This window comes from Protopterus annectens, chromosome 10.part0 (assembly GCF_019279795.1).
Source record: "Protopterus annectens isolate FY-2018-M chromosome 10.part0, PAN1.0, whole genome shotgun sequence".
Lineage (NCBI taxonomy): Eukaryota > Metazoa > Chordata > Ceratodontiformes > Protopteridae > Protopterus > Protopterus annectens.
This window is the reverse complement of record NC_056744.1, coordinates 1,048,417,993-1,048,432,639: the sequence shown is the minus strand read 5'-3', so window position 1 is coordinate 1,048,432,639 and position 14,647 is coordinate 1,048,417,993.

Here is a 14,647-nt window from a genome sequence, read left to right as displayed (position 1 = left end):
TTGCTCGTGTTGTATCGAAGTTATACTAATGGAAAAGCAGCCTCGACTTTTTTTAGTGTTAAATTCGTTTTTAAATATGTTTCGCTATAGCAATGGGGGTAACACATAGCGAGGCTTTAAAATAAGCAACGGAGATCTCCGTTGCTTATTTTAAAGATCTCCATGTTAAATGAGTTTAACATTAAGCAACGGAGATGTCCGTTGCTTATTTGACTCGCTATGTTAAACTCATTTAACTTAACAGCTCTGATGTACGCGCAGGCGCCGCAAGTACATCAGTACTGCCGCGGATGCCAGACATCTGCGGAAGGGCAGTAAACAGGCATTATACTATGCCATTATTTAAGAAAAGTAATAGTTTCTTTCTTAAATAATGTCATATAATAGCAATAAACTTCTGGACCATTCTTAGCATTACCCACACCCAGGCGTGGGTTATTGCTATAATATTTTCATTAATAACTTTCACAAATCCATAGATAATGCTACACTGATCCAGTATGCTGATGATTCAACAATCATCTGTACAGCAAACTCTCCCTCCAAACGCCTTCAAAAACCCAGACAGCCTTCTCCAACACCGAAACGTGGTTGCTAAACAACCATCTCACTCTCAATGCTAACAGAACTAAAATCATGATATTCTCTCCTTCAAGAAATTTCACCATAGACAAAAGCTCCTTTAAAATAAAAAGCGAAAATAACACTCTGATTGATATTGTACCTCACACCAAACTACTCGGAGTCACCATTGATGAACATTTAAAATTTGATACCCACATTCAAAATAATATTAAAAGAAAACATCAAAAACTAAGTCTGCTGTATAGACAAAATCGCTACTAACCGCTTCTACCAGACGTACTCTAGCCTCCTCCCATCTGCTCCCCTCTCTTATGTATGGTACCCATCTACTTACTCATCTCCAACTTAGCCTAAAAAACAAACCGGAAGCCTGCTATAACAAAGTCTGTACATTTTCTACAACGTCCAAATACTCCAACCATCACTGCATTCCCTCCACTCCCTAAACTGGCTTGAGCCTCTTAATTACCTGAAATTCATACAACTCACCACTGCTCACAACCTCATATTACAATCCTCTATCTGCTATCTTACCCCCTTACCTCCCCAGTCATATTCTTAGATGTGAAAATCAAAACCTTCTTAAAATCTATAAACCCTTTCACCCTCCTGGCCAATTACTTCTATCACACTCCTTAGCTAAACTATGGAATCCCCCCCTCCCTCCGCTGTACTCACAACCACTCTAATTTCAAACCTGCCCTGCATTCTTACCTTACCTCAGACTGGGACTGTTCCAGCTTCATTTCCACCTAACTTACTCCTTCACCTCTTTCAAACCTCCCTTCAATCTCATGTGTTATCACCTCTGATCACTAACATTATTGTAAGAACAAACACTAAACCTGTATAAACACTTTGTCTTGTACTTTTAATTATATTATCTGTATTACTTTTGGCTTCATCTTTATTTTAACATTTGTGTTCTTTAAATGTATACTCCCTGATTTTGTATTTGTATTTTAAATTGTATATTTATGCTTTTGTATACTGTATATTCCATACTTTACTTATGTTGTATTATGTTAACTGCTTTTGGAACTTTTCTCCCCAGGCCTCCACTGAAAATGGGCTCTGCTTGGCCCAGTGGTCTTCCCCGGTCATCAAACTGGAAATAACTAAATAACTAAATAAATAAATGAATAAATTAATTAATTAATTAATTAATTAATTCATTCATTCATTCATTCATTCATTTACCAAAGGTTCTTAGAATGGATAATTACAGGACTGTAGATAAATAAACAGAACAATTTTTGCAGTTATAGTTAAGAGCGAATAAGCCTCCTGGTTTACATGAGGGAATTAATCCAACATGCCTTTTCAAAAACGAAAGGTTGATGGCATGTACCTTAGGCACTGAAACATGTATTTGTATATATTTGTTAAGATAGGTGTACTACGTTTTATGTGTAGTTTTATCAAGTATAGTTTCATATTGAATAACTAAAAGATAAATTGTACTGGTCAAGTTTCACTTGATTTATCTGACATGCTTTTTAAACAGGCCTTGAGTTGAATGTGTATTTTGCTGTGAGGAAGTCTGTTGTGCATGAAAACAGAGATGAGAAGATGTGAGACTCGTAATGCAGTTGTTGAAACTCATTATTATGACTCTTGCTGGATTTTCCATACATAATAGTGCAGGTAGTAATGTACTGATTTTGTCTTGGTTTTCACAGGTGATAGGGGGGGTTGGAGTCTCTCTCCCACACAACCTGACATCAGTGTCTCTTTGGACTCTGATGATGATGGTGACTACAGTGAGGCACAGGCCGGGTTGTCAGGGAATGAATCTGTCCCAGAGGCTGACATCTCTCTTCTGCCACCATTGTCACCGCACACAGTCAGTATGCCCACACATACCCAGTCCCTACAGGCCACAGATATTGGACAGTCAGAGGGTGGAGACATTGCACGGGAAATTGTGGCAACTATGGCTCCAGTGAGTGTAGGCACTGGCCATAGCCAAAGAGCTGGTGAGGTCCCACACAGGTGGATTGACAGGGTTGCTTGTAGGAGGACTGCTCTCCTTCCACCACCTGTTGCAGGTCTCACATCACGGGTCACTTGGCACATGTTTTGGGCCATCATGAAGGCACATGCACATTCTGAATGCAACACCAGACATATGCTTAGGGTTATGGATGCAGCACACTCTGACATTGTGACTGTCTCCACCACATTTGGGACACCCTGGATTGGATCACTGATGCAGTGGACAGACTGTAGGCTGAGAAAGTGTCTGTCTTAGACCGCACATTGTCTGTAGATGGAACATCTGGTTGGAATTGAGCATCAAAACTGTGGACATAAGTCAGCAACACCATCAGCTGAGAGTCCATGTGGCCATGGGCAGTCCCACTCCTGTAGTGGCAGTACATCCAGCACTATAGAGAGGATTGTGCTGTCCACATCACAACATGGCTGGCCATGGTCTTATGGTACTGAGTGGTCTCTTGGGGAACAAGGTCCAAGCAGACAGAAGTTGCCATCAGGTACTAGCACCATGTCTGATCTTGGGCATGGTGGTGCCAGTGCAACTCCTGGCAAAGCCAGATCCTGTGTTCAGTGCCAGAGACAGTGAACTGTCAGGTCTACCAGGTACAGTCCACAGCTGTCCAACATACACATGTGTAGGGCTAGCACTGAGCTTGACTGTTTACACGCACACACTCGCACACCACTGTCATATGAAGGTCACCTACAGACACACATGGCACTTCTCCATGGTCCATCTATCCCGATCCCCTTCCTGACTCACACACATGCTGTTAACCATTTGGGCCAGCCTAGGCCTCCAACACAACACTCTGTGCAAGTGATGATACCTGTGCCACATCCCTGTCATTCTTCCCTTCAATGCAGGGAAATGATGCTATGTGTATGATGCACAGGGTGATTACATTGCTTGACATGTACATATGGAATGAAATATTGTTTTGCCATGCCAGTTGTAGTGGTCACAAACAGATACTGTATGCTGGCATGTGTCATGAGTATGTAACATACTTTTGTGTACCTTATGTTGTTTGATGTTGTACTGGCGGTACTGTTACACAATGACAGGTGTGTCATAGACCTATGTATTTTTCTGTTCCAGGAGTCTTAGGGCATAACCTGTGGACACACAGCAGCAATAATGCGGCACAGGATGGCATGGCAGCACGGCAGAAATATGATTTCAGCAAGGTACAGCAGTATGCAAACTAGGAGCCATAATCAAAACTCCAAAAGATGTGGACACCCTACAAAAGGGCCTTGCTGAGACAGATGCCTGGTGTCAAAGCCATGGCCTCAAGCTCAATGCCAAAAAGTGCATTGTCATTCCTTTTGGTAAAAACTCAGTACCCATGAACTACCACATAGGTGGTAGTCTACTTAACACTGAAAGTGTTATAAAGACCTTGGGACACAGGTGGACAGTAGTCTCTCCTTTGATAATCACATTGCCACATTAGTCAGGAAATCCTTCTATGTGGCACACCTCATCACAAAAGGTTTCTCATCCAGGAAAAAAGAGGTCATCGTTTCCCTCTACTCGTCACTCATTAGACCCATTATAGAGTACAATGCCCATTTGGTATGTACCTCACAAGACATCTACAACAACTGGAAAGGCCACAGAAATACCTCACAAAGAGGATTACCGGCTTCAAAGAGAAGCCCTATGCAGACCGTCTCAAAAAACTGCAGCTTTACTCCATTGCATATCGCCTACTCAGAGGCACACAAAGCTATGTCAAACCCAGAGCTTTTAGACATGCTCCACTTAAAGAAATCCCAATTTCTATGAGCCACACGATCTAGGGACCTAAACCTCGTCACCACAATAAACAGAACATGCTGGAGGGATAGATTCCTGTCCCAGAGACTTCCCATACTCTGGAACAAACTAACTATCTCTATCAAACAAAGCTCCTCATTAGCACTCTTCAAGAAAAATTTTGATGAATGGATGGGAGATAGGGAATTCACCCCAGGGATCACTTCTGTGGCTCTGCTCGACAGTGACACAGGAAAATAATTTTCTTGGGTGGCGAAAGCCAGGATACCTTTGGCTAGGCTTATATAGGCCCTAGGGCCAATAGCCTAATACCTACCTATGAACCTATGAACCTATGCGTGTATGACTCTATAGGTTCAAATGTGTACAACAGTTTAACAAGGACAATGGTGGCAGTCAGCGTACTCATGCATTCATCATTTCTAATAATGTCTGCTACCCTTGATATGTGTCACCTGGGTTTTCAGAACTTACACATCTACAAGCTGTGTTGATGGAGTTGACCCATCTACAACTACCCTGTGTCCAGTTCAGACAGCTAGCTGACATCCCTTATGCTTGTGGTGTTCTGCATCCCATTGTGTAACCTGCACATGATGTGTGTCACAGCAGATGTATCCTTTACATGCAAGGGGGGGCCTGTTTCATGTAGGGTGTACTTTCTGTGTTACATAGCAGCCTCCAAAGTATGTACTATGTATACCATGTTGATGTTGTATGTGTGTAAAACATGTGAGACATGGGTTACTCCTGTCATGGCAATGCGAGAGGTACACAGTGGCATCTGACTCCTCCTAGTATTGGTATATACACATCCCCTTCAAAACATTTAGAAGATGGCCTACATTTGTATGGTCATGACATGAACTCCATAGGACACTGTGTATTAGTGTACCATGGCACCTGTGTGGCTGCTACAATTGTATGATATGCCTGTGTGGTGACATGGCAAGGGTGCTATTTCACACGGTGATAGGTGTGAAGGCTGCCACATTCATTATAGCAGTGACACTGAGATTTATATCCAAAACCTGTCAGTATAGGTGGTAAAACAGTGAATGCATCCCCACATCCTAACAAACAGTGACTGTCAAAGGGTACAGTACTGTGTGTCCATAACTTCATGTGTAATGGCTGAAGTGTGTGCAGTGTGCATGCTCTGCAATATTTTCTCCTGTTAGCAGCACATTGGTCTCAACATGTGATGTACATACTCAGGGGTGAAAACTGGGCCACAGACCTGACCACACAGATTTATACCTAATGTGCCTCAGATCACTATGTCTCTACAGTGGTATGGCAGGAATCATATGTCATAGCTGAGTCTACAGTCATCAGTAGGTGGCATACTCATAACCTCCATATACTCTTCCCTTAGCATGCCAATATCTGAGTGCAATGGTCATTTGTTGATGCACCTTTCCAAGGTATACTAGCACTTGCACACAACAGTATGGTCCCTCACAAAGTCACTTCACATCTTCAGTATCTGATCACTCCTGAAGGTCTGCAATGTGTGTCATTGCCACCTGTGGCATATAGACTACTTAGAGATGATCTGTGCCTTGCATACAGGGCAAGGTGTGACCCTGCTGGAGTGCATATGCTGCCTATATGTAGGAAGCATAGTAGATAGATGAGTCACTGTAAGGATATTAACCTACTATGTGATGTTAGTACTACATGCTTGTGGAAGACATTTGCCTAGCAGACTTAAACACACCCTTGAAACAGACCTTGCCTAATGGCACACAGAGTACCTCAGTGCACCTCAGCTCGTGCCATCTGTATGATTGGCTGCGCAACCGTAATTTCAACACACAGCATCTGCCTTAGTCCCTCTTGGACTGGGGCAATATGTGCTGATCCTGTACCGAGGGGTATAAACATGTCTCTGATAGTGAGGGCTGTATGGCCATTATGATAGTTAAGTTAACATGTCCTATGGCTCCATAACATGTTGTAAAATGCTGTAACTGCCTCACAGACAAATATGGCCACATTCAGGCTAGCACCATTTCCACTCATTGCATATAGGACACACCAAGCCACATATGTAGTGCAAGTTTGCTGTATGTCGATTACAACACTTACCTATGAACTGGTGCACACTACAGATCACAGTACCCTATCCGCAAACATACCTCAGGTCTGCTAATAATATCAGTTTAGAACATTTTTATTTATTTTATTTGTTTATTTTACATTTGTTGACCAGGCTAGTCCAGCTGAATATATGTCCATTTTCAGTGGAGGCCCAGGGAGATAAGCTCCAAACTTGAACATTAAAGTGAAAAATAATAGAAAATCTTGCTAAATACATATAAAGTAACAAGATAGATTCAAACATTATAAATTGTGGCATAGTAGTAACATATAAACATACACTAGTTAGAGAAAAACAAAGACAAAAATAATAAAAAAAAATAACATGTGATATACAATGGAAAATACTATCATAATGTACAGAGATAAAGGATACAGGAAAGTAGGAAGATGGCAGTTATATATGTACACATTTTTTTTTAATAGATAATTAGTAGGAGATGTAAATCAGTGGATGCAAAAAATGAATAGATTTTGGGTTCTAAAGATGAGGGGTTTAGTCAGGGGTCAAGAAAATAAAGTTAGTCAGGATTAGTACAGGGGCAGAGCCATTGTGTTTTAAGGTAGAGCCTGAGTTTCTTTTTGAAGAGAGGTTTTGAGGGAATAGTAGAAAGTTCAGAGGGAAGCAAGTTCCAATCTTTACCAACAGTGTTAGAGAAAAGGGAATCTCCGGCCCTGTTGTTTGCTTTGTCAATATTTACAAGAAGTTTATGTGCAGATCTTAGGGACTTTAGGTTATGGTAGTGGTGAATAAGAGTAGATAGTATAGGTGTTTTGTTAGGTTGATAAAGAATTTGATGGGCTATGCCTAGTTGATTAAGTTTTAGTTGCTGTTGAAATTCAAGCCAGCCTAGTTGTTTTAGATTAGTACAGTGGTGGGTTCTGTAAGGGTTGCCTGTGGCAAATCTGGCTATGTTGTGGTAGGAGTTTTCTAATTTCAAGATATTCTTTTTTGATAAGTTAGTAAATATGGGAGAGGCATAGAGAAGTGGTGAGATCAGGTGGGAGAGGGCTATAGTTGTTCTAGATTCTGGAGTGAGGAAAGGTTTGATTCTGTAAAGAGAGCCTATTTTTTTGTTAATAGTTTTCAATGTGATGCTTATATGGGTATCAAAGTTAAGGTTGTTGTCAATGGTAATGCCTAGTAGTTTGGTAGTAGGATCTTGTGATATAGGTGTGCCATTTTTAGATGTTATAGTAAAGTCTAAATGGGGTGATTTGCTGGAAGGTGTGAAGAGGAGGAGTTTAGTTTTTTTTGGGTTAAGTAGTAGACAGCGTTGGGAAAACCAATCTTCTACAGAATTAAAGATGTGTTGTGTGAGGGAGTGAAGATCAGATACAGATGTGGCTGAGCAAATTAGTGTAGAATCATCTGTGTATTTTATGCATGTGGCTTGGGGAACTACTTGGTGGAGGTCATTGATAAATAAAGAAAACAGGAGGGGACCCAGTATGGACCTTTGGGGAATGCCAATGTTGACAGGTAGTTGGGAGGATAGAGTGGAGTTCCAGAGAACTGCTTGTTGTCTGTTATTTAAGTAGGACTTAAACCAGTTTATAGGTTTGGTTTCAAGTGACAAAGATTGAAGAATGTGTATGAGTATGTGGTGGTTGACCATGTCAAAAGCTTTGGATAGGTCTAAAAAAAGTGCAGAGGAAAGGTTGTTGTGGTTACAATTTTTGTTGATTGTGTCTGTAAAGCAGAGTAGGGCAGTGGTGGTACTGTGGGATGGTCTGAAACCGTGTTGGGTATTAGAGAGTAAGTTATTTAGGAGAAGGTGGTGAAGCAGTTGCTTGTGGATACACCTTTCCATTATCTTAGATAAGGGAGAGAGTAGTGCTATAGGGCGGTAGTTAGAGATTTCAGTAGAACTTCCACCCTTATGAGGTGGGATAATATGGGAGAATTTCCAAAGTTTAGGGCCATATCCCTCAGTGATGGTTCTGTTGATAAGTATAGAAATTGGGTAGGCTATTGATTTGTCTGCTAATTGCAAGTATTCTGCGGGTATTAGGTCACTAATAATGCTTGTTGATATCAGCAGCCCTTGTTGTGGTCAGTCATTTGGGGGGGGGGCACATACCTGATAACTGTTATCATCCTTGCTATGTGTGTACAGTTACCAGTATGGTCATATGTAGCTGATTGCAGTTAGACAGGCAAACCTGTTGCCAGGGACATTGTGCCCTGTCCATGCATGTGATGACAATATTATACTTTGCACCATCTGCTCACATGTGTCTGTCTACATGGTGACATTCAGCAGGCACAGGGGTCTGTAGGTGAGTGGATTGTGTACTGTTGCACCCTTAGTTTGGTTCCCTTGAGCAACTGTATAGATATGTGAGTGCAGATTTACTCACCATTAATAGGATATGTGGGACAATACATACATCCACACATATATCTGTCTATAACAGGGATGTCTTTATAAATGTAACTGTGTGTGTGTATGATATGCATATGTATTATGCAGATATATGTGGAGAGTCTATGTATCATTGCAATATATATATAGCTATATATATATATATATATATATATATATATATATATATATATATATATTGGTGGTTTACTATTAAAAGGTCAAACGGCACTCCTTCGAACGTCGTATAGTCAACAACGGAAGGCCGAAACTGCTAATCACGAACTCTGAAAAACAATCTAGGAATGGGTTTCAACATGGGTCGAGGTAGGGGAGATGTTTGTAGTTCAGAATAATATGAACACCTACCTCAACCCATGTTAACACTGTTCCTAGATTGATTTTCTGAATTCGACATTCGACATTTACGACCTTCCGGTATCGACTATACGACGTTCGAAGGAGTGCCGTTCGACCTTTTAATAGTAAACTATATATATATATATATATATATATATATATATATATATATATATATATATATATATATATATATCTATTTGACAGTACATAGCAATAGATATACTAATCATGTGTGAGAGAGATAGAGAGAGATAGGGGCAGACTGATATGTATATGTCTGCATGTACAGACATATTTACACATTGCAGGTCATTTTAATGATGAGGCAACAGAATTCAGCTCATTTTAACTAAGTGTAGAAGCATTCCCAGTGAGACTGGCATTATGTACAAGGTGACTCCAGGCCACAAATACCTGTACTCCAGTCCAGGATTTTGTGTGTTGCAGACGTTGCCAGCTGCACCTGTTTCTGCAGTGCTGCACTTCCCTCAAATTGTCCATGGCATTCCCCATCTGTCTGCTGTACTTACTATATGACTGAGGTTCATACTGTTACTCCACACACACACTGACAGTCACATACCTCTCAACTGTACAGATTTTCATAGAATGTCCAGAATTTTGCCTCTTATTCCTGATCTGTTCCTCATACATTTGTGGTGTTCTGGTAAATTATTGTATATTGAAGTCATTGAATAATGCTAACTATAGACAAACATTTGAGCGTCTAACTTTACATCCTTCAGATATTCTATAATAATCCAACTCAATTTCATACTAGAAACTTTATAGGTGAATCTGAACAATCTGCACTGCCTGTGTCTATTTTTGGGCCTTTGTCCCCCCATTCCTTCTGACTTGGTCCATACTTCTTGCACTAACAGATTGAGAGGTATGACAGACTGTGGAATCACCAGCATACTAATACCTCACATGCAAAAGCTGTGCATACTTCCAGACTCGAACCATCAACACCATTACCCATACTAACATCCCTAGCCCACTGAGCCACACAGGCTGCCAGACAGAGCTGAGTCCTTCATCACACAATCAACAGCATACATATGTACGTTGTTATCCCTGCATTACGTGAGACATGCACTGTGTGATTGGTTCTGTCACATCCCTGAGATTGCCTGGTCTGCTGATATACCATTCCTGACATTCTGTTACAGCATTTGTATGGAAATACTGATGTGTTGGGGGTGGGGGAAGAACAGCACATGATCTGCTGGCATAGGCAGTAGTGCAAATATCATGTGACCTGACTATTTAACATCTTCCTTGACTGCTGTAGTGAATATTCCAACCCTGAGGCATAGTGAATATTACAGAACACATACTATTGGACTGGGTATCTGTAGTCCCATATGGGTGTTACATCTCTCCAAATATTCCATTATATTCCCATGCATACATGCAGCAGGTCCATACATACAATACCATAGTATAGTATTCCTTACAAGGGGTGTGTAGGTGTGTGACTTACCTTGTGAATGCAGCAGTTGACAGAACTGTAGTTCAGGGCTGACTCTGTCTGATTCATGCAGTACACAGCCAATAAAGGGTTAGGTAGAGGTTGTGTGGGTTGTCTGGCATCATTTTTAATATATGTATGTGAGTTGGAGTAAGGTGTCAGTCCTTAAGGCCCTAGAATGTCAGTGCATGTGCTATGCATTATCTCTTAACCAAAGCCAGGGCATACTGGGCATGCCCATGTCTGCAGCAGGGACATCATCAGAGAGTTCCTCCTCCGATTCCTCCTGTGAGTGTGGCTGTGGTGACCTAGGCACTGGTAGGGGGCTGTGTATCCCTTACCTTTGCTGATCCTCCTGCAGCTGTTTCCGTAGGATCATTTTGTGTAGCATGGCACATAGTGTGAATATCTGTGCACATGTGGCTGGAGAATACTGCAGGATTACACCAGATATATTGAGGCACCAGAAGCGTGACTTCAGAAGCCCAAACATATGCTCTATGATGTTCCTAGTTTGCGTGTGTAACTCATTATGGTGTTCTTCCATGGGTGTGTGTGCATTTCTGATGGGTGTCATCAACCACGGTTCCAGTGCATAGCCAGCATCCCCCAGTAAATGGCAATGTGGGATATCCCCTCTTGCAATCATCTGGTACAAATGTGATGCATGCCAGATATGAGAGTCATGATAACTGCCAGGACATTCATGATATTGCCCTAGGCATTGCACATGACTTTGCAGTTGATGGAGTGCTACCCCTTGCAGTTGATGTAGATTCTACTCTCCTCACCGGGTGTTGCCATGATGTGTACATGAGTGCAATCTAGGCACCCAGTACCTCAGGGTAGTGTGGTACATGATACAAGTGTTGCATATTGCTGGCCCTCACCTCAGGGGTGAGGGGAAAAAATTTGCTCACTGGCATGTGGTAGCATGGCATCCAAGAACTGGTGGAGTACCCTGGATGCAGATGCCTGTGAACCCCCATCATGTCCTCAGTTATTCTTTGGAAGGTACCTCTGGCTATTATCCTAACGGGTGCACATACCTTTGTTTCCACTGGGTTGGGTTCCCCCTCTGTTGGCTCACGGTCTGAGTTGACGGTGGCAGAGCTCAGTGAGTTCTTGCAGTATGTCCCTGTCCACCCTGTAGTGCTCTACAATCTCTAGCTCATGTAGCTCCTGGAAGGTACCATGGGCCTGAACACTCTTCTCCTTCTCTCCCTGGTCCTACTGTCAGCAGCAGCAGCAGCAGCAGGATTGACTTCAGCATCTAGCACATACACATACAGCTGACCTGCAGCAGGCCCTAGCATTTTTTTCAGTTAAAATTCCCTATTGTGTACTCCAATGGTGCAAAGTATGGGGGAAAATCAGATTGCAGGGTGTATTGATACTTTATAGAGCTCTGCTGTAGTTGCTGACTGTGTGATTGGCTACATATGATGCATTCCACCTGCTTAGTATATCATTAACATCATTTAATGGCCCTAGTTTAAAGTTAAACAGGGGTCAAGCCTAATAAATATGTCATTGCCTTTTAGATACACTTATCACTGCAGCTCACAGGGTAAATGCATGCTCCATAGGTAAACAGAGCATAGCACTTAGTGTACACATCCCTCATACTTCCAGGCTCAGTACGGCATTGCACAGTGCAAACAGGTACAGCTAAGCTCAAATAAGATTATAAGTTATTGGACACACCCTCCCTTGATGTCAGCTACCTCTTGTATGGACACCAACACGGTGCCTACATGGACAGGATATGCGGACACAGATACCCATTTGTGATATTTAGAAACTCCACCTCATTTGCATAGGGATCCCTGCTCAGACCCTGGAAACAACATGGCTCAAAGCTCTACCACGTTAGCAACAGCACCAATACACCATTGCAGATACTCTACTCAGGGTCCTGTAATACATTTCCGTCACATAATACTACTTTTGTTTTTTTTTTTTTTTTTTATGAGGCATGTGTGTGTGCTGTGGCATGCTTTACAATTATGCACAGATTATTAAAAAAATTATTTTAACTTATTTCTCTTATTTTTTCAGACATGCTGTGGATGTTTTTGTTCATATCTGTATGTGCTATGCCATTTCTGTCCATCTACCTATATTTTTACAGCCCCATTTGTCTGTCTACATTACTGTAAATGGAATTTTTCTGTGTACACTGCAGATACTGACACGGGGTCAGCAGAGCTGCCTATCTGCTTGCTGAATCACTCTACCTGTCTCATTTGCATGGAACTCACCTGCTTTAATGTGATTTTCATGCCACAGATATTTGCGTGTTGCAGCATGCATGCCCACCACCCAGCTGTGTTTATCGAATCTAAAACCTGCTTATTTTCATGTAAGCAGCATGGCATGATGCCTACATGTAAAGCGAGACCTTGCAGGCTTTATTAAATCCCCCCCCCCGTTATCTTTAGTTAGGCAGAACATAAATCGCTAAATAACCTAAATTCTGAAATCTCCTATTTTCTGTGCAATGAAAACAGAATGAGATAATGTAAAGCTGAAATGGTTACAAAAATATGCTCTAGGTTCAATGAAATAATGTCCGATCCCAATACATATCTTAGAGTGGAGTTTAGTATTATTTATTTATTTAATGGCTAGTGTTTAAAGGGTTTATCTCACTAGGTTGTATCATATTTTCAAAGGACATCTAAAATTGTACTTCATATATCTTTTTACTTCTATATATATCAATATCTATATATGTATATGTATGTATGTGTATATATATATATATATATATATATATATATATATATATATATATATATATATATACACACACACACACACACACACACACACACATATATATATACACATACATATATATATATATATATATATATATACATACATATGTGTGTGTGTGTGTGTGTGTGTGTGTGTGTGTCTGTGCATGTGTGCGTGTGTTACAAAAAGATAATTGTGGATAAAAAAATACATTGAAATTGCTACGTACACATTCTTTTACATGAATTCTGGTAATATTCTTCCACAGCAGTTCAGAACTGAGCATCAGCAAAGCCACTTCATTGACAAGTGCTTTAGTAGCTCAGTAAAGAAATTATCTGTCATGATTATTTTGCAAAAAAAAAATGTCATCAGTATGCCAAGATAGCTGATGGGGTATTTTGTATGCACCATGACAGAGATTTTTATTATTGCTTATGACTACTTTTTAGGGGGTTATTGAATTATTTTTTAAGATGGGATGTAAATTAACATGACATTCACAACATAATTAATACAACTGTGGATACTCTGCAACTAGATTCTATTTTTAGAAAAGATTCAGGATATTTCTAATGATTTTAGAAAATAATAATACAGTACTTTATTAAGACAGTGCAACAAGTATCGGTTTCAGACAAATAGTATTTCATTGCCTTGATATGAATCAGAAGGAGCAGTTTTTGACAAAGCACACCTTATATATATCAACCAGGGAGGTAAAATATAACATTTTTCTAAATGATGCAGTTTCTTACCAAAGCAACACTGTCTATTTAACTTGTATGTGAATAAATACACTAGACATCAATCCTAGGACTATAGGATAAAGCTCATGTCCTAGTTTTTAATCAACAGACAAATGCATACATGGCTATTGAGGGAGAGAGAGGTAAAAGAAAATATTCAATCAATATCCTTCAGATGGCTGTAAATCTTCCACATGTCTGAAAGAGCACGTTGATTAAAACCTTACCCCAAACAAGTGCAAGTGAAGTAAACAATGAGTTCCTGAATTATTTCCCCTGCAAGTCTTTAATCTGATTAAGTTTCAAAATATAGATTGTTCCTTCATAGCATAGAAATAATCTTCATATGAAACACAGGATTCCCTTTAAGTACAGCATTCATTATTGAAAAAATGCAGAACTTTGATTTGTTGTTGACTTATTTGTGACAGCAAATGCATCCTAT